Genomic DNA, 21,501 nt, shown 5'->3' on the forward strand with positions numbered 1-21,501 from the left:
AGTTCATGGTTCTGGTATCCGGACACATCCGGTGGAGCCCTGCAGTATTCACTAGCTACATGCACACAATTTGTTATGGTATTTGCTATGCTACACAATCTGATCCTGCAGTAACAGTTGCAGCAGGAACAGCATGGGGCAGGGCCACACAGCCTAACACCACTGCCAAGGCCTGTACAGGCACAGTGTGACTTGGCGAAGGAACTACTTGAGCAGGGCCCAGTCGGCGAAAGGCCATGCACAGTATGACCTGCCCTTGGCAAAGAGGCAACACAAGGCATATGCACTGACACAGTAGGTACCCACGGATTTCCCCTCTCTGACCTGCACACAGTACAATGGATGCCAAACATGACACTACCTGTGCTCGGCCATGTATAGGAGGTGCACTGTGTGCATCCGACATAGACAGCCCTCCAGCACTGACCTCAGGTCCAGAACACCCCCAGGGTACATCTATCTACCTAAAAATTGGCAGTTGTATTAGAATGTGTATTTACCCATTGCTATGGTATGTATGTGAGCATACAAGAGACTTTGGTGGCCGACTGTTAGGGCAGCAGACAGTACACGTCCATAGTGGCACCATGACATCTGTAGCACATACGGGGGTCACAATGGTAGCCAGTAGTACACAGGGTGTCCTAACCCACTGCAGATTATGGGCTGAACATCATGTGTGTCCATACAGCCCACACACGTTCCATGCAGCTGGACAGGTGTGGACCAATACAGACAAATGATATACAATGGCCTATGGAATGAATGAATGACCCCAACCCCCAAAGACACACACGGACTACAGCAGGCCAGGCAGTTTGATGTAGGTTGTGAAAGCTAGGACGTCCAACACCACTGTGCTGGTATTTAACGCTGGGATCTGACGTACACTGGTATCCTTCCAACCAGCAATTTAGGTAGGTCCACACACTGACATGGAGTACCTGGCATACCAGTACAGTGGCGGCAGATGTGTACAACTGTCAGCTGTGCCCCCCGTCCAACCAACACATGTGAGAGTCATGTGCGCCACCCATGGTGCTGTGTAGGACTGTGGATACAGTTGGATGTCCCCCCACGCTATGCAGACATGTAGCAACTGTCAATGCCACATGACCATTAGCTACCCTGCAGACACAGCATGACACCTGTCTGTGTAGAACGGAGGGGTCAGCAACACAGTACTGACTATCTGGACATGTGACACATGCGATACAGTTGTCCATACTTGGCATGCTCATACACATGACGGTATGACGGTAATGTCGGCCGACAACATGCGTAACAGTCATACTGGGCATGCTCACACACTGAAACACAGGATGGCCAGGCATGCATACACCAGTGGTCCGGACATATCTGCCAGTACATTGCTATACTGTTGGATGACTGCGCTGTATGGTGTGTGTGTGGTCTATTGTTTCTACATATGCCATGGTCTATTGTTAATTCACATGAGCTATGTGCACAGGGTACTGCTACCAACACGTGAATAGGGAGGTTCTTCGTTTGCGGACAGACCGATGCCTTTGGATATGGACTGGGTAAGGCACATTCCAGCAGGTGGGAGCAGTTGTGTGTGGGTTTGCACAGTGTTAAACACTGCTGACCTCTGGTTACAGCACTTTTTACCCATTTAGACTCCACATTTCTTTGACAGTACACTACTGGCATACTGGTAGACAAACACGCTTACAGCCGCTCGTTCACCGACATTTCTGCTTACATTTGTCACTCACGCTGGGTGTGTGTGATCCCTTGTGATGTGTATTACATCGGACTACATGACTACAGTATCGGATATGTCTAACCATTTGGCGACGGCAGGCGTTTGACTGTACGGACTTGGCAGCCTGTCCAGTGATGTAATCATATTATATGCGTGTTCCTCATACGATCTGCTCTGATCTGCCTGATACATGGGAACCGATACTCTGCAATGTTGGCATGTGAATATGATTTTGTTAATGCAGCTGTCCGGCGAGTCATACTACCACATACCTACTGTACTTTTTCCACATTTCAGATTGCATGACGGGAGACTGTAGGAGTAACACCTTTCCCACTTTGCATGGGACAGTCCCTCATTAGGCATGTCATGTGACGATACTCTAGCCATTGTAACTGTCCTGATTAGGGGACATTCTCATATTCTACGTGTCTGTAGTGGTTGCTTGTTACAGGTCTTGTATACCTGACACGTCGATATGTTATATGTAGTAGTATAAGCAACTTTACTGCTGTTAGACTACGCTTTGATTTGTGCTGATATGTATATTTCTGTACTATGCATGGCTGTAGGTATGTTCTGCCCAAGTACGTCTGACATTTCTACAGAGCAGGTCCCACTTTGGCCATTCAGAATGATGGCGGCCCTATAGATCCTATATGTAGAGCTATCACATGTGTCAAGGCAACACGTACCCACAGCCAGTAGTAAACTGACTACTTCCATGGTTTGCATACGTTAAGGTTATTCTTGTAGCATTATAATTGCTAATACTGTTTCCTATTACATGTAGATGTTTCTGATACAACAAATTAATTTCTGACACCACTACACACAATATATGGCCTCCTTTCCCGAACTCACAGGCCATGTGCCATAACATTAATTTTGCAAGACACAACTGCCCAGACGGGTGTGTCTCTCAAAGGCATACGGGTGTGGAACCTCATCTATTATGCTATCGTCTACCTAAGGTGGTCAGCAAATTATGCACTTTCTGTCACTAGCAGACCTCACATACCAATGGGGGAGAATGACACTGTATCAGGAACACTGCATAACACCCTGTGGGACACATTTAGACGATTGGTTCTATTAACCAGACACATTGACAGTCACAGAGCATATGTATTCATTCACGTTTGTCGAGGTACATGCTGTTTATGACTCATACATGTTGTCATCTGTCATTACCTGTATTCCGCCACCTGTCCACCTAATATCACTAGTTCTGGAAGTGTTTAGTTGGACTTTGTTACATTCTGATTCATAACTATGGGCGTCCATGCTAATCGGGTACATAGCACTGATTTAGTCTCTATGTATTCCCCCGATGGTTTACAGACTATCCGGTAGATGTGCTCTTCAGGTTTGGGACATATAGGCATCTGCTATGCCCACATAGGAATATTAATGACTTCCACTGGGTGGGCCTACTACATCTCTGCCAACCAGCACCTGCACGCTTAAGCCCATTATTGCATACCCATGGTCCACCTACCTGGCACCCCTCTACAGCACTCATGATAAATACTTACTGTGAGCGCAGCTGGGGTATGAGCACACCCCTACACATTACCCACTCTCCCCATCTCGGGACACATGTACGTTTTGTCAACCCATGTATTATCACACTTGCACAACCTTCTGTTCCATGTACACCTACATCCTGCTCGCATCGATGACAACAGGTTGACACATACACTGAACTTTTGGGGTCCCGCAAGGGACACCATTATCCATGTTTAAAGTGTAGACCTTGCAGATCTCTCCCACTGCTACTTTCCTGCCAGTGTTTTGGACAGCAGCAGTGTATTAATCTTTATTGCCTGTCTGTATGTCTGACTGGCCTAGCTGGGCGGTGTGGGGGGTACATTTATTTATTGGACCTCCCAGTCACATATGCCCAGGCTGTATATATGTTACCCCTAATTGCTGTAAAGTAACCTAGTTATGTACATGTGTATATCTACAATGACATATATATTTGTTTTGTGTGTATGTGTATATATCAATACCTGTTGTCTGTATATATATATCTATCTATCTATCTATCTATATATATATATATATATATATATATATATATATATATATATATATATATATATATATATATATATATATATATCTGTATAAATATATATGTGTATATAAATAAATATATATATTATATATATATATATATATATATATATATATATATATATATATATATATGTTTTTATCTATATATACATCTGTGTGTCCATTAACCTATACATTTCCCGGACATAGACACTTACACATGCATATTGGGTTTTAACTCTGCTTCAACAGCATACTATCGCCTTAGTCATTATGACACCGACACTTCACTCCGGTGAACTTATGATCAGTATACTGCACATTATACAGTGGACAGGTGTCGCATGTTTTTCATGTCTGGGGTGCCGCTGATAAGTGTGATGTGATACAGTGTCATTCAACCTATTACTCGTATGCGCAGCCTGTTATTTCTGCTACTGTGTTTGTTTCTGTGCACATTCATATTATTAATGTTAATAGAATGAGTGTTTGTGTTACTGAGATTGTACGTCAACATATTGATGTCTGCATGTAGTTGTGTCTTTCTGCTTTTCCCGGTTTGGGGTTGTCACAGCAGAACTCCATTCCACTCATGGGTGGCGTATAGGTTTTACGTGCTGGGCTGCCAGCCCTGACGCACAACGTCCGACAACAATACGCCCATTCACGCATGTCTCCACGCAGATGGCGCTCTATCTGGGAATCGCACCTACGTACTATCTGACCTCCATTCAACCAGCGCAACATACCCTAGCACTCCTGTGTCCATAATCGCATATCCATAGTTTCTCCAGCACACCCGTGTTGAGTTTCCATGCATAACAGCCATTATACACCTGATATCGCAGCCATGACACATCTTTACACATTGCCCTTTCCAGAGTGTTGGGGCTCTACACACATTTTGTACCACCTCGTGTATTCACAGGGTCACCATCCATTCATATTTGCACATATGTGCCTTTCCTGGTGTTATGGATTACGAACGATTTGTGGGTTACAAGTGCAGGTGGTCGCAACATGTGCTACATTCCGTCTGTGTATAATGTTGACGTAGCACTTCAACGATGTTATGGCCACTGGTATAACCCTGCCTCTGGTGTGAATAGCGGTGCTCTACTCACTCTTGTGCAGCTTTATCTGACATACGCTGCAAGCACTTTATAATACCTTACTTGCTTTAGATTCCCTTCACAATCCTTATGTTTGCTTTCGTCTTTCGGTGTTCATTACATATATATATATATATATATATATATATATATATATATATATATATATATATATATATATATATATATATATATATATATATATATATATATATATATATATATAGATATATAATTGCATATTTCTGCTATGTCTGTGGATATTTATCTATACACACATCTATCTATCTATCTATCTATCTATCTATCTATCTATCTATCTATCTATCTATTTATATATATATTTGACTATTTCATTCATTTATAGATACAATGAATATTATTCTGGACATCAGTTATAAATTCAATACAGGTATGCAATAGTCCTGTCAACAAATGTGACGGTTGGTGTACATATGTGTACGGACCTCTGTGATACTCGGGGACTAGTTTCTACAGGGACAAGGCTATGACAAATCAGGGACAATCACGGACACTTCTACTATATTAGTGCTATTAACTTGGAACGTGTTGACAGATATGTATTACTACTCATTTTCTGCAGTTAAATGCGTGTATTACTCTTCATTGTTGTAATTAGTCATTCTCATTCAACACCTTTCCTCCAAAGGCCACTGGCTTTGTGAGTGATTAAAAGGCTGGCCTGTTATTGTGCGAATGCTCTGACCATTGGTAGGGTTGACACATTGTCATATGTACAGGTTGGGATATATTCTGGGGACACCAGATTGTTTAGGCCAACACATACCCACGGTCAGTGCAGGTTTAGAACATTCATTAGTTTCCTAGCTGTGAGCCTATACCTTTAGCACTTTAGTTGTTAGTCTGTTTCTTGTACGAATTATGTATTTTCTATCCTGACATGACCGCTTTAAGCAACTGTTACATGCAGTGTGGTACATAGTTATTTCCTACATTCACAGGACATTTGGCATTGTATCATTGTTGGTCAGGACACACCTACCCACACAGTGACTGTCCCTCACACAGTGGATAAGGGGATATCCTGTTTACATCAGTGCCTTCATCACCCTATTTCCATGTGCCACTATGCAAAAGTGTACAATATATTCTCTCGATTATTCATGTCGGGACACGTGTGTCACAGGCAGGTGTTTGATCCTGGGTAGTAGGTTCTGCATGACCATCTAGGGCTGGACAGTCTCGTGCACCACTACTGCACATTCCAACTTGTGTCCAGATGTCTACAGGACTAGACATCATGTCTTGATACCCATTATAATGTTTACACAGGTTACTTATCCCATGAGGGATATCCAAAAATTTAACAAGACCAATACCGACCATTATTTTGGCGTTACGAAAATGTGCTGGGGGTTTTACATGCAAGGGATACATAGTTTGCAATCCTGAAACTGCCTAGGGTGACACTGCCTACTACATATGAGTAGTGGTCACTATTTGTAGATGTGGCTGTGCCAAGCTAGTAGGCCAAGTATGGCTGGATTTGGTGGACATTCAGGTATGGGGGTGGGTTGTGTGCTGTGGAGGGGATGCTGGGTATTCCATTATGCATCCAGGTGTGTTGCATCTGATTTGGCCAGTTCCATCAGGACCAATCTGTGGGTATGTGCCGGTGACATTTCTGTAAATTTGTATCGCACATTTTAATATTAATATGTTTGTGGGATTGTGTTCTACAGTATGGCCTGTCAGGTTGTATTGCAGATGTGTATACATGTTCTTTGTGTTTCTTTCTGATTCACCCGCTGCTCCTTCATACACCTCCAGTTCACCTATTCTGCATACGATACAGTCTCGCCTTTGAGGATTATACCATTACACATCCCCCCACACACATATTCCTGACACTCCATCCATCACTGCTTTGGTTGATGGCCCATGACACGGTCAAGGTAACACATTGCATACACTACATATGTCAGGTACCTGTATGGTTGTGTGGACTACCCTGGCATGTTTCACCTTCCACATGCTATACATCACGCACATAGGTACACGCCCATACTTAACTTTCATGACATTGTTGATACACCCGGGTAATACCCGTTCAACTGTGACACATACTGACAAGTACGGCTTGGACCGCATATGTGCGGATTTTGGCCGACTGTTCTGATCATTGGTAGGATGCCACCTTTTCCTATGTCCAGGATGGGATATATTCCGGACACATATCCGATTGTACTGGACAACACATACCCACAGTCAACGCTATGGATAATACTGTTCCTTTAAGCCTACATATTGCCTTATTGTTGTAGCAGTTTATATGCTCCTTCTGTATCGTTTTCATGCTTATTCTATTTCCTGTCACATATGATATTTTAAATACGGACATACCTATTGTATGTTACTATTACATGCGTTGTGGGATATAATTCTGCCATACGGTTGCTAGATATTTACATTTATCATGGATTTGTTATGGACACATCTGCCCAGCTGTGTACTCTCCCTCACAATGTGGGTCAGTTGGTGACCCTGACCATTGGGCTGGATGTACCTATTGGTGGCGCGCTAACATGATGCGTTTCACTTCCACTTGGTATAACTATATACACAGCACTGGACTACGGGCACATGGTTTTCAATGTCATTTGTTCGAGGGATAGGGACCTGTTATTCCCTACCATACATTTGTGTTTGCTTCTTCATTTTGTGTTCACAGGAAATGCCTTGCATGCTTTGCATACGTTTCAGTATCCACGGACACTGACAGATGTGATTACTATTGCTTGCAAATTGTTATATGCAAGCATTTTAGGTTGCATGTCGACAGCTGACATTTTCACTCCTCCGTGCGGCACTTCGACACACCCTATGCACTCGCGCTAGTTTCCTACGCATGTGGCTGTGGCGGCAGTGCGCCTTCATTAATATGCATTTGCACTACTGAACCATCTTCACATCACACGGTCGGCGCAAGCCTAACGCCGGCCTTCTGCCGAGCTTCATGAATCCCGGGGAAAGTCATGATGACACTAGTCTGAGAATTCAGGAAGAACCCCACTGCAGGCAGGCAGCATTTAGCAAGGCTACAGACACCCTATGACGATCTGAGGTGTTGCTATCAGTGCTAGGGGAGTGGTTGTAGGTGGTTTTGTGTCATTTGACTGTCACACTGACTTGTGCAAATGCTTGTATTTAAAATGTATCAACAGTGTTATTATAACTGATTAAATGTATATGTTTAAACAAAGAATATTCCGGAAGGGAAAAGTAGACATTTTTGAAATTGTTCTATAATTTTCAAATACTGCAACAGATCTTAGCAAAGCTCTGAGCGTGTATTGTACCAGAATCAGGTGATCAAATGTGAAATCATTCTATAATCAGCACTGAGAGGATGGAACATACACAGAACATTTGTTTTCTTTTGTTTTCTTTGTAACCTGATATAAAGGATCTATGGTAGTTATCAAAGTCAGTCAGTTCAGTTCAGTTTAGTTTTTAAGCTCATCACCTTGCCTTGTAGAAATAAGCATCTCAGCATCTAATCTTACCTTACTGCATTAATTAAGTTATCTAGGGAACAGCTATTCTTTAGGCAGTCAGGAAATAGAGTGAGAGTAATTAAGTATTTTTTCTGCATCTGTTTGAATCTATCCATCTGTGTTATTTTTCTTTCTCTTGTGATTGAAACTCTGGTGTTTATTGTACTTAGATATTTAGTATTCTCATGTTTTCTATTTTATTATTTATTATTAAATACTTGTATACCTTTCATTATAGCTGGTCTTTTAGAGAATACTTTTAACATCTTGAGAATACTTATGCTTCTTTTAGTGACACTGTGGCCACTCCAAAAAGCCTTGCTGCTGTTATACTCTACCATTTATATTCAGATTGATTTTACTCAGCATAATTGGATACCCTTGTAAGTATGTGATAGTGGTTGACTGGTTGCAGCATAGTTACCTTATAGTATGGGCAGAAGGGGTACAGCTAGTAAATCTGCACCAGCCTTTCCCAGGAGTGTGTGTGTGTGTGTGTGTGTGTGTGTGTGTGTGTGTGTGTGTGTGTGTGTGTGTGTGTGTGTGTGTGTGTGTGTGTGTGTGTTTGTGTGTGTGTAAGTCAAATATGCAGATTAGCTACTTGGAACTGAGGCATGGTGGTCCAAAGTGAGTCTTGTTTGGGATCTGGAGAGACAGAGAGACCAGTCTATATGCTCTTGGGGGAAACTGTGCTTGATGCAGAGAGTTGCATCTGAAAATACTGCATAAATTCATTTTTGTTCTTAGTGACTGTCTCTCACTGGTGTCAGTAGTGAGAATTGAGGCTCCTTGATTACTGGCTTGGGGTAGACAGGCCATCACACAGCTCACCATAGTTCTGCACATTTTTATTTAAAGTACTGTTGTATGACTGTCTCTGAATTGGAAATAGTTACCACAAGGTGAACATCCCACATCCATGGTAAGTTTTTTGAATCTGGTTGCATATATTTATGTGTTTATAGCTTTGCTTTAATATTTGTTGTTCTGAAAAGAAGTGAAAGTGCAATTTTTTGACCAGCTTACTTGAATTTGACACCGCCTATAAAATGACAATGGCTATTTACTGTTTCAACATATTCTAATTACATTATCAGTAAAAGACTCCTGGATTGTCAGCTTTATACTGCACATCATATGACCTAATAGCATTTAGGGAAAGAATATATCAGAATGTCAAATATATGCATTTCTTTCAGAACAAGTAAAATATGCACTTTTGCTGTTAGCATTTACCATGACAGAAAATATCACTTTTCTGTAAAAAAAATAATATTTTTATTGTTATCCCATAAGAACACACTTATATGAACCAGATATGTACAGAGTTTGTCAATCTGAAAAAAATGTTAAATGTATATGTTTATTGAGAATGAAATGCCAAAAAAATCCCACCTAAATGAGTAGATAATAAAACATAGCAATATGGTATCATGTCTGTGAACTGGTGAAAACAGACCTTGTTGGCAATTCCAGATTTAAAGAAGTGTAGGCAACCATACATTCATGTTCTTTTCTACATCTGAGTCTAAACTTAGGAGGGACAAAAATAAAAGAAACAGAGAAAAATGTACATCCTGATTCAGAAGTTGAATTTATGAATATAGGACTTTTACTTGTAATGTAATGACAACTCAGGAAAGTTATATTCTGGAAATGTACTGTTTACTTAATACCATACAGAAGTCATCTTCCCAGCCATGACTGAAACAAAGCATAATGCAGTATGTCAAACTACGGCTAGAGAAATATTTCTGGTACCTATTTATGAAAGATATTCAGGTAAAATGCATTCAAAACTTGCATTTTACCCTTAAGAAGTTCAGTGCAGATCAGTGCTGAATTTCACTTTGGCATAATGTCACCCTCATAACATAGTGTTATAGGGATGCCAAGTTTGAGCACACTGGTTACATATGTAGAATATTTTACCTCTGAAGTAAGTACAACTTATTAAAGATATGTGCTACATATTTAGTAAACTACTAGCATGAGAACATATATCTACCCCTACCTGCCTCTTAAAGAAAGAAAATAAATTGTATTATGTTCAGTTTCTACAGCTGCATAGCATTCCTCCCTGAGTTGGAGCCTATGACTGAGATACACAATTGGGTGGTCTTCCCCATCTGAGGAAACCTGGCTAAGTGCAGCCCCCACCCCATGGTTTGAAGCATCCACTTGCACAACAAATTCTTTCCTGTAATCTGGACTGGCTAACACTGGGGGTCCTACCAAAGCTCCTTTAAGCTTCTGGAATGCCTGCTGACATGCTGGGGTCACAATACCTTATATGGCCTGTTTTCCTTGTCAGGTCTGTGACGGGAGAAGCTATTGTACTATAAATGAGGAAAAACTGTCTGTAATACCCTGCAATTCCTAAGAATACCCTCACCTGCTTTTTGGTATCAGGGGCAGGCCATTCCTGAATGGCTTCCACTTTGGCAGGTTCTGGCCTCATCCTACCACTCCCCACTCTATGTCCCACGTAGGAGACCTCTGCCATACCCACCTGACATTTGCTGGGCTTAATATCAACCCTGCCCTCTGTAGTTTGCCCAGAACCTCAATGGCATGCTGAAGGTGCTCGTGCCAAGAATGACTGTGGATGGCAATATCATCTATGTAAGCAAGGGCAAAACTCCTGCTCCTGCTAGGATATGGTCTACCAGCATCTGGAAAGTTGCTGGGGCATTTTTCTTCCCCAAAGGGAATCTTTGTGAACTCATACATGCCAAACTGAGTCAAAAAGGCTGACCTCTCTCTAGCAATAGGAGCCAAGGGCACCTGCCAGTAGCCCATGGTAAGATCAATGGTGGTAAAATACTTAGCCCCACTCATCTGCTCTAGGCCTTCATCTGTCCTAGGCATGGGGTAAACATCTGATTCTGTGTGACTGTTTCATTTTCTGTAGTCCACACAGAACCTGGTGCTGCCATCCTTCTTTGGTACCAGTACCAATGGGGAGACCCAGGGACTGCTGGATGCCTGAATTACCCGTAGTTCCAATATTTCATGTATCTCCTCCCGGAGTCTGAGTCTCTCAGGTACCCTATAAGGGTCTTGCTTAATAGGCCTTTGGGGTCCTGTATCCACATGGTTCTGCACCAGGTGGGTGCACCCTGATTTCCCAGAGAACATGTCCCAAACTCCTGTAACACTGCTTAGATTTCTCAAACCTGGGTAGGGGATAGCCGCTGGGACATTGCTACCCCTTCCACTGAGGTGTCATTTCAAACCTCACTGAGGAGATCAGTCATCAGATCCCCTTCAGACTCCTCCTGCCATCCACTGAAAATACTCAGCACAAGGAGCTCCCTATCATCGTAATGTTTCATCATGTTAACATGGTACAGTTTGTGCCCCTGCCTCCTGCTTAGCAGTTCGACCATGTAGTTAACATCACTGACCTTCCTTACCACCTTGCCTGCAGCTTGTTGTGTTTGACAGGAATGAAAACCATTACCTGCTGCCCCACAGCATACTCTCTAGCTCCAGCATTCCAGTCATACCAAACCTTCTTCTGCTGTTGGCTTCTGCCAAGTTCTTCTGGGCCAAGCCCCTGAGTTCTCTGAGCCTTGTCCTGAGGTTTAGGACATATGCCACAACAGACTCCTTGTGGGATTCGCAGTCACCCTCCCACTCATCTCAAATCAAATCTTGAGGTCCCCTCACCCTCTGCCCATATAGCAACTCAAAGAGTGAAAACCCGTATATTCCTGAGGCACCTCTCTGAAAGTAACAACAGATAGGGCAAATATTTGTCTCACTCCCTCTTAAAGTGGTCTGCAAATGCCCATAGTATGGACCTGAGTGTAGAGTTTAACCACTCAACAAGCCCATTAGTCTGGGGATGGTAGGGAGTGGTTCTTAGTTCCTTCACCCCACAGTACTTCCACAGACAAGTCAGCAGGTCAGACATGAAATTGGCACCTCTGTCAGTCAGTATTTCTTTTGGGAAACCTACCCTTCTGAAAATCTCTAACAAAGCATGGTATCTGGTAGCATAACCTACTACCACTAGGATATACTTTTCCCTGTGGAACTTGGGATACTCAGAGGCCCAGTAATATTCATAGTTAACTTCTGAAGTGGCTTGTCAATTACAGGCAAAGGCATCAAATGAGATTTCACCGTGTTTCCTGCCTTGTCTACCTTGTGGCACTGCTCACAGGTCCTGCAGGACCCTGTTACATCTCTGGAAATCCCAGACCAATAAAAGTTCTGCATAAAATGTCTCTTTGTATGTGTTATGCCCATATGACCTGCAAAGGGAATTTCATGAGCTATGGCTAGAAGTGCCAGATGGTAGGGTCTGAGCACTACCAACTGCTGTATTCTCTCACCCTCTAGCCCTCCCTCAGGGGTATACTCTCTATACAGTAATCCTTTGTCCCTATATACAGATTTCTCCTTCCCTCAAAAATCAGGTGCCTCACTAGCTACCTCCCTCAGGCCTTGTAATATAGGACTTGAGAGATGAGCCTGTCTAAACTCTCTCTTAGTAAACCTTCCTAGCTCCCCTTCCACCACAAGTCTGGTATCCTCTGACAATGGTGCCTCACTGTCAGTCTGGGTACTACTACTCACCTCTGTCCTTGTAGTCACTCTGTCCAAGGGAACATCAGTACCCACAAGCAACTGTGGCTCAATGTCAGTCTCACTGCTACAGGGTAGCTTCCTCCCTGAAGTAACCACCTCATTAGTCCTGGCTGCAAGTGTGTGGTCGGTCTGGGTCGCCCCCAGGCTACCAGACCCACATACGTGTCTCCAAGCCTGACTGCATGTACTGCATGCACACAGGGTACTGTATTATCAAAATCATTCCCTATCAGGACATCTGCAGGGATATTCTCAAACACACCTACTTGCTGGCTTCCTTTTCCACCCTCCCAGTCAAGGTGAACTGAAGCTAAAGGTATTCGGAATGGGGTCCCTCCTAAAGCTCTGACTGGAGTAGACTGCCCAAGCAAATAGTGCTCCTCTTTAACCATTGCAGGTTTCACACTGGTTAGTTCAGAGGCTGTGTCTCTCTTAGCAATGGCCTTTTTCCCATTCATTAAGATAGGATATAACCTGTTGTGGTAGTTTGGTACCCTTATTGTCTCATGACAACTTACTGCTGGCATTTTGTCATTCCCACTTACTGGCTCTCCCATGTTTTGTTCCCCACCTTGCCTCCGTGGTCATCTATATGTTATATGGCCTGACTGGTTGCATTTAAAATATTTAACCCTTGGTCCTGGATGTGTACCTATACTAGTGGCTTCCCCTGCTACTGGCAGACTCTGTTGGGGCAGTCTGGGCTGCCAACCATGGGTTTCCTTAGGCCCATGATCAGCAATGGGTGTCCCTTTCCTGTGCAGTGATGCCCTGCTTGCTAAGTATAGATCTCCCTTCTTCCCCAACTCATCTGCAGTAGTGCATTGTCTATCAGCTAACCAGAGTCTCATATCCTCAGACAAAGTGATAAGGGCTTGTTCCTTCACCAAAAGGTCTGACAGCCCTTCAAAAGTGGTGACCTGACATCCACTCACCCACCTATGAAAATAAGTGTTTAGTTCAGCAATGTATTCATATTTTCATCTGCCTTGCATCTATGCTCACAAAAAAAATTCTATAAGCTTCAGGTGTTAACTTAAAACATTCTAAAAGACAGTTCTTTACAACATTATAATTTAAACAGTCAGTATCAGACAGTTTAGAAATAGCAGTTGCAGCTTTACCATGGAGTAAGGGGGTCAGGAAATGTAGCCAGAGCATTTGATCAGCATTATACTGCTTACATACCCTCTCAAACATATGAATGAAACTATCAAAATTATCCCCCTCTGTAAATTGTGGAACAAATTTACTGACCTTTGTTGCTTTTGGAATTCAGTTACTCACTTCCCCATTACCTCCATGGACTCTGGTGAAGAGTCACCATCTCTTTTTCATGTTGCCTCTGCCTCTCCTTCTTCTCAGCTTCCAGGTGTCACAGTTTCTCATTTTCCTCAGCCTTCAGATGTTACAGTTTCTCATTTTACTCACTCTCTAGATGTCTCAGTCACTCTGCTGCTTCTATTTCCAAATGCTTGGCCTCCAGCTCAAGTCTCTTTAACTCCAGATGGATTTTTAAGTCCTCTGTAGAAAGGCTGAACTGTCCATTTTCTGAGAGTTGTACATCTCCAAGGTCAGTCTGACTGTCCTCCTGGTTGCTATCCTGTGATGCAGCTGTGACTAAAGCTGCAATAATTTCTACTTTAGTCTGGTTGGCATGCACCAGTCCTTTAGCCTGGCGCATCTCAGCCAACTGGCTCCTTGTCAGCTTGCCATACTCCTCTGCTGACATGCTTGCCTGCTCTCACTGACTAACCTAACAAAAAATAAAGAAATAAATAAAACAATTGTGATATGAACTCTGAGTGTTCACTGCATGGCTGATTGACAGCACAAACACCTTCAGTGACCACTGTATACAAGCTACAGGAATTCAATATCCACACAGCTACAAGTCAATTAATGTGATGTGGCTTTCTCACCACTGCCACCAATTATGTGATGACCCTGCACTGGCCTAGTAATCAAGGAGACTCAGTCTTCACCACTGACAACAGCTAGGAGGTAGGAGCACTGGGAGGATGACAAGTACACACACAGTAAAGTGCAATTTCCCTTAAGAGCACACAGAGATCACAGTCAGTCTGTGGATGGTTTCTTTCTCTTTCTCCTGATCCCCAATAAGACTCCCCACTGGCACAGTTACAGGGTTGAGATCTCGGCTAAGTGGCCAAGCTAAGACCTCCAGCACCCTCTATGTCAAATCAGTGCTTTGTGTCCCTGCCCAAGTAGCTGACACACACACTTTTGAGATTTGATTGATATACAAATACGCACACACCTTGTAAAGGCTGACACAGGTTTACTAGCTATGCTCCCTTCTGCCCAGACTATAAGGTAGCACCAGCTGCCACCAGCCACCCTACTTATCAGCTACTATAAGGCCCTTACAAAGGATGTGCAATCCTACTGTGTAATGTTACTATTATCCAAATGGTAGTTTTGACAAAGACTTGAGAGGCTATTTAAAAAGGTCTATGTTATAACCTTGAATAATTAAAAGAGCAAATGCTCTTTAATCGACCCCTTAAAATTGAAAGCACTAAATACTGAACACACAGAACAGTGATGTTTTTCCCAGGGAAAAATATCTGGGCCATTTTTGTGACTTTGCCATTTCCTCCACTGTGGTACGATCTCAGAGTTGGCATATTTAAGTAGGGGGGGTGTGGGGGGCAAAGCCCCCCACTTTATTTTGTTTATGGATTTTTTTTTTTTTTTTGCAGAGCAGTGATTTTTTTCCCCCCTGGGAATAAAACAAAAATGCTGCTCCATGTATTTGGGATTTAGTGCTTAAGATTTTAAGTGGTTGATTAAAGAGCATTCACTCTTTTAATCGTTCAAGGTTATAATATAGACCCATTTAGGAGTGGCCTGTACAGTGTCACCAAATACATGTACAAGTACTCTAACAGCTTAAATATGTCTCACAAATATCAGCCACAAAGACAGGTTTAAATATATTTAATAATAAATAATAAAAGAAGAAAACAATACTCAGTAAACAAATATAGTTACTTCAGAGTTCAAATTCACAGGAACTATTTTAAACCAACATTGCAGGATAGACTCAAATAAATACAGAAACATCTAAACTAATCTTTACTATATTCCTATCTATATCCAAAAGAGATACTATGCCCTGAATCTTACTTACAAGCAAGTGCAGATATGATAATGAGTGGATGTTTCCAGGTCAAAGACAAAATACAAAATGTCTACTCTCTCTCTGAGAGCATTCTTAAATCAATATCAAATATTACTGCTGGGTTAGCTTGGATGACATCACTTTTTGTCACCTAACTTCAGTTCCCAGGTTAAACAGAAACTTAACATCTCTGTGTTAAAATTCATATCTCTCAGATGTGCAGTTGCTAGGACATCATAAAGCAATAAAATGCTTTTTACATTTTAAACCAAGTAGCTATTTCTCTGCAAGACAATAGAAAAAACTTCTATCTCTAGACATCCTGTCTCCTTGCTGCATTGAAACTAACTTTTATAACATATCATAAAGCACTTAATTTCAACGTATTTTCTTGAAGTTTTGTAAGTTAATCTCATATGTTTCAGTAGGGTATGCTGTGGTTACATTCTTGAAGCTCAGTACATAACATATAGTTCTGTATAAATCATATCAATATCCACAAATGACATATTTTTATTTACAAAATTCCATCTAGCTGGGCCGACAGCATTTTGGTTTCACACAACCTGCACTAGACAGAGGTCAAATATTAATGCAGTTGATTTGCTACTGTGTAAGCTTTAAGATGAAATCTTTTAAAACCTAGCACATAGCATGGTTTTGGAATTACTGATGCAAATATGAGCAAGCAATATTTGATGCCCTGAGGCGTCAGTAGGAGTTAACTGCATATGCACCTGGAGGCATCACTAGTATGTAATGAGTTAAATACCTTGTGTCAGTCACCATTTCAGACATCTTAACAAACCTTCCATAAAAAGATAAAAAGCATGTTAACTTTGCACCTAAGACTGCTATCTAACATTAGGAGTTTTAGTTCAGCACATTGCCATACTTGACATAAAAATGTCCCCATCAGTACATGGAGTTTCAAAGATGCTAAGTTTGCAGACAAAAACAATAAGGGAGCATGTTAGACTATGATAGTAAAATGTCTGTGAAACCTCTTCACTTTGTACTTGTGTATAAGTGTAATGATTCAATCCTCCTCTGACACATGTTAATTAACCTTACAGGGAAAGAGAAGATTCTTACTTACCAGATATACCTGACAATGTCATTTTGTCCTTACAGATTTCAGTGCAGCTCAATCCTGAAGTGTACTACAGCCCATGGTCAGCCTCAACACATAATGTTTTGGTGGTATTAAGTTTGCAGTCACAAAAATATTACTTTGTCTAGTTTTATATTTATGTCTATATCATATATATATGTGTGTGTGAGTGTGTGTGTGTGTGTATACAAACACACTCACACATGCACATATGATTTTCACTTCTGAAGCCATGGCAGATATATTATATTCTCAGCCTAAGTATACCTCAGCCTAAGTATAAATCATATACCTACCATAATTGAAAATACAGGCGAAGTACAATTCCAAATAAAATACCATATGCAGGTTGCCTTTCAGACTCATAATAAACACTTTCGTTGAGTCACAGCAGGATAGTTAGCTACAGAATTAATCTGAGATGGCTATTATAGTTTTACAGATTTCAGTGAAGTTTATTGATGAAATTGACTGTAAAACTATTGTCTTAGGCAAATGGAGTTTTGATGATGGCAAATTTACAGTTGCTTGGCTGAGATAAATATGATATTTAGTCTGATATCATGAAATTTTAGTAACAATATACTAAAATTCAGTAACTACATATGTGCGCATATGCGCACACGAGCACACACACACACAACAGCCTATGAATAAGCCTATTAAAAACATAAGAGTCCATGAGTAGACTGAGCTGCATTAGCTAGCTCCAATTATACCAAGGAATGTATTGTGCAAGTAGATCCTTTAATCATGACATGTAATCAGGTACTTCCAAAGGGACAAGAACTTCATGAGTCATACTTGAATAGACTTCAGTCAAGAAAATAATCTTAAACAGCAACAGAGAAGCACTGTTTAAGAATAATATGGGATCTCCAAAAGTTCCAACCTCACTTGTATGGCAGAAACTTCAAAGTAGCAACAAGCAAGAACCCTTTACTGTTACTTCACAGAGTTAGTGGACAAAATAGTAACCACCTTAGATAGAGTTTGGAATTGCAGTCAAATAAAATGGCCGTCCAGAACAGATGTGGCAAATGTAACGTCTTTTGTATACAAGAAAATAGGTAGTGTGACCTTAGAAATATATTCTCTAAATCCAACCTTTACTACTTTAGGGCTTCTCAGCAAAATTTGCTTGAACCTAAAAAGGAAGGTGATGAGTAAGACAAGCTATTATTTTTACAAAAATGCATGTGAAGGGAGCTAAACTGTAGCAAATTTAAAAATGCAATAATTGTTTATAAGCAAAAGTAAAATGAGTTGTGTCTACAATGGTATATAAATCACATTATCACAGTGAAATTTATTACAGTTTAAAAGTGAATCTAAATGCAAATGTACAAATGTGTGTACTGCTGCAAAGTCTACTGGAAAAAGATTCTGGCTAGGTTATATGTTAATGATGCTATATTTAGATGGTAGCTTGTTGAAGCTTTCTTTATTCCCCTTTGCCAAATAACTATAGATGCAAATGTCATCTTCTAAAATTCAAACTTAGCCACAGGAAATTATGTCTGGGACTTATAAATAGAGAGACAGTTAATTCAAGTCAGTCAGCTAATGGAGTTACTTAATGGAGACAGAGATACCTGTAAGGAGTCTGAAAATTAAATTTTGTGTGTATGAGCTAGACACAAGTATACAGTGTACCTTTTAGCAAGAAGAAGACAATATCTAGTATTAGCTGTTATTTTTCTGAACATTATCTGACTGATTGAATATTTTATTTTCAATTCCTTTGCAAGTTCTATACTCTTTGCATATTTATTTGGAAAGGACAAGCATTAACTTATCCATTTCAAATAAACAACACCATTGTTTAACTCTGAATGTGGCTGATGTTTCACTTATTAGCTTAAGGGTTTCTACAGTTTACTGGTAAAACTATTTGTGGGTATCCATCATTCAAAGGGTTAGCATTTAAGCTACTGATGCCATTCATATATTTGGCAACTTACTTGTTTTAAGAGTAAATAGCAAGTTGTGTTTTTGTTTTGGTGATATAATTTGGCTGGAAGCAGCATATGTTAAAGATTGGGAAGAAGGGTATTATTGTTGGATAGGGAGAATTATTACTTACCTCTAAATTAGTAAAATATTGAATATATATGTAGAACAAATAATTCTGATGAAGTTTCAATTGATCATGTTAAGGCTGTACAGAAAAGCACTGGTTCAGTGTTAGGAGGAATCACAGAGAGTAAGGTATGTTAACTCTGAACTGCAGCTGTACAGTGTGAATCTCATTTTTCTGTGTTGCAGGTCATAACTATTGCCGGTGCAGAAGTGCAAATTTTCCATACATTCTTAAAGCCAATTGCCAGACTAGGTGTTGTCATCCAATACAACAGCACAATGGGTGGAATACAGTATATCTGTGTGATTAAATGATTAAAATTGTGAATATACCTATAGACAAAGAATGATAAAAAAGGTTATTTCTCCATCTAGTGGATATAGCAGTGTATAACTCCCTTTTAATCTGAAAATATAAAAAAAGTTATATGCAGTCACTATAAGCACCTAGTGAAACTTTTAGCACCATAGCTTATTCAGGTGATTCAAGGAGGTCTTATTTTCAGTGCTGATACTAATATTTGTCTTCCTGCATACATTTCATAGCTAAGTTGCCACCAACCACTAACAAAAAGAACCTATCAAAAGTATGCAGGGTTTACTATGCCAGGTGCTCATTAGACAGAGTCATCAGGGGTATAAGGAAAAAAAACAACTATACATAGAAGAACACCAAAAAGCCATTAATACTGACCAGACCGATGTGCTGCTCTGTGTGCTGGCATTACCTCACCACAGGAAAATATGCAAATAATTCATTTTAGAGTCCTTCATGTTGACTAAATGAATAAATAAGTAAATGTTGTTTATGTACATATTTCATTTTTAGAAAAAAAATGTATACATTGAGTATTTTTTATTTTCCATTTATAGCTAAAAGAGGCATCTATCAATATATATATGGATCAAATTAATGTTATTCTGTAAAATGAACTTCCAAGGGGCTTGAGATACCATCTCTCAGAAATAGGCATGTGCAGACATTTAACTGCTATAGTTTGGGCTGGGACATTATACTTGTTTTTTTTTTTTTTTTTTATTCAAGGTGAGCTTATGACCCTCATGCAGAAGTATGTAGCATATTTACCTCATCACAGCAAACAAGATTGTGAGAAAAACTCTGACATCCCTAAAATAATATGTCTTAAGGTGCAACAAAGAACTCAAGTCAAATTACACTGAAAGTTCCTAAGGGTAGACTGGCTATAGTAAGTGCACTTCTTAGCTGTGTATCCTGTTGTCATTTAGTGAAAGTTTGTTAAGAAGTCTCGGTAGTGGATTACCACATGGACTTTCATATTAGAATGATAAGTGTAGAGTTGCAAGAACATTTTAGTATCATAGTTTGGTATGTTGCATTTATGCTGTTTCCATTAAGGGTGGGCATATGACTTCTGCTCAAGTTGAGATATTCAGCTCATGTTCAGTATGTTAGTGTATGCTTGTGTGTGTGTGTGTGTGTGTGTGTGTGTGTGTGTGTGTGTGTGTGTGTGTGTGATGACTCTCAACTGTTCAGATTTTCACAGCATGCCCTTATTTTGGTCTGCCCCTCATAAAATTTGTGTTTTTTTCTGGCAAAGCAGTGAGGGCTGAATTCACTAAGCAGTGGCATAAATTTGAGTTTCATACTTGTTATCATTCAGAAAATGCGTGGTAATGCAAAACTTTACTCTAGTAAATCTCAAAGTTTATATGAGCAATATTTAAAATTTTTCCCTATTTTTAGACCATTATTTTTGGCTTTGTTCAGATACCTTGTACTAAGAGATTGAGGTGTGTGTGTGTGTGTGTGTGTGTGTGTGTGTGTGTGTGTGTGTGTGTGTGTGTGTGTGTGTGTGTGTGTGTGTGCGTGATGCATGCACCTGTCTGTCTGTATGTCAATGTATGTCTGTCTGTTTGTGTTCATGTGTGTGTGTGTGTGTGTGTGTGTGTGTGTGTGCCAGAGATATCTGCTAGTAACCTTCAGTTAGATCAATAGTGGTTACATACTTCTGCTTCACCCATCTTCTGTAAAGCTTCATATATTCTTGGCATGGAGAATACATCTGCTTGTGTGACTGTTTAATTTTCTATGGTCTACACAGATATGATGCTCACACTGAGATCTA

This window comes from Protopterus annectens, chromosome 10.part0 (genome assembly GCF_019279795.1).
Source record: "Protopterus annectens isolate FY-2018-M chromosome 10.part0, PAN1.0, whole genome shotgun sequence".
Classification (NCBI taxonomy): Eukaryota; Metazoa; Chordata; order Ceratodontiformes; family Protopteridae; genus Protopterus; species Protopterus annectens.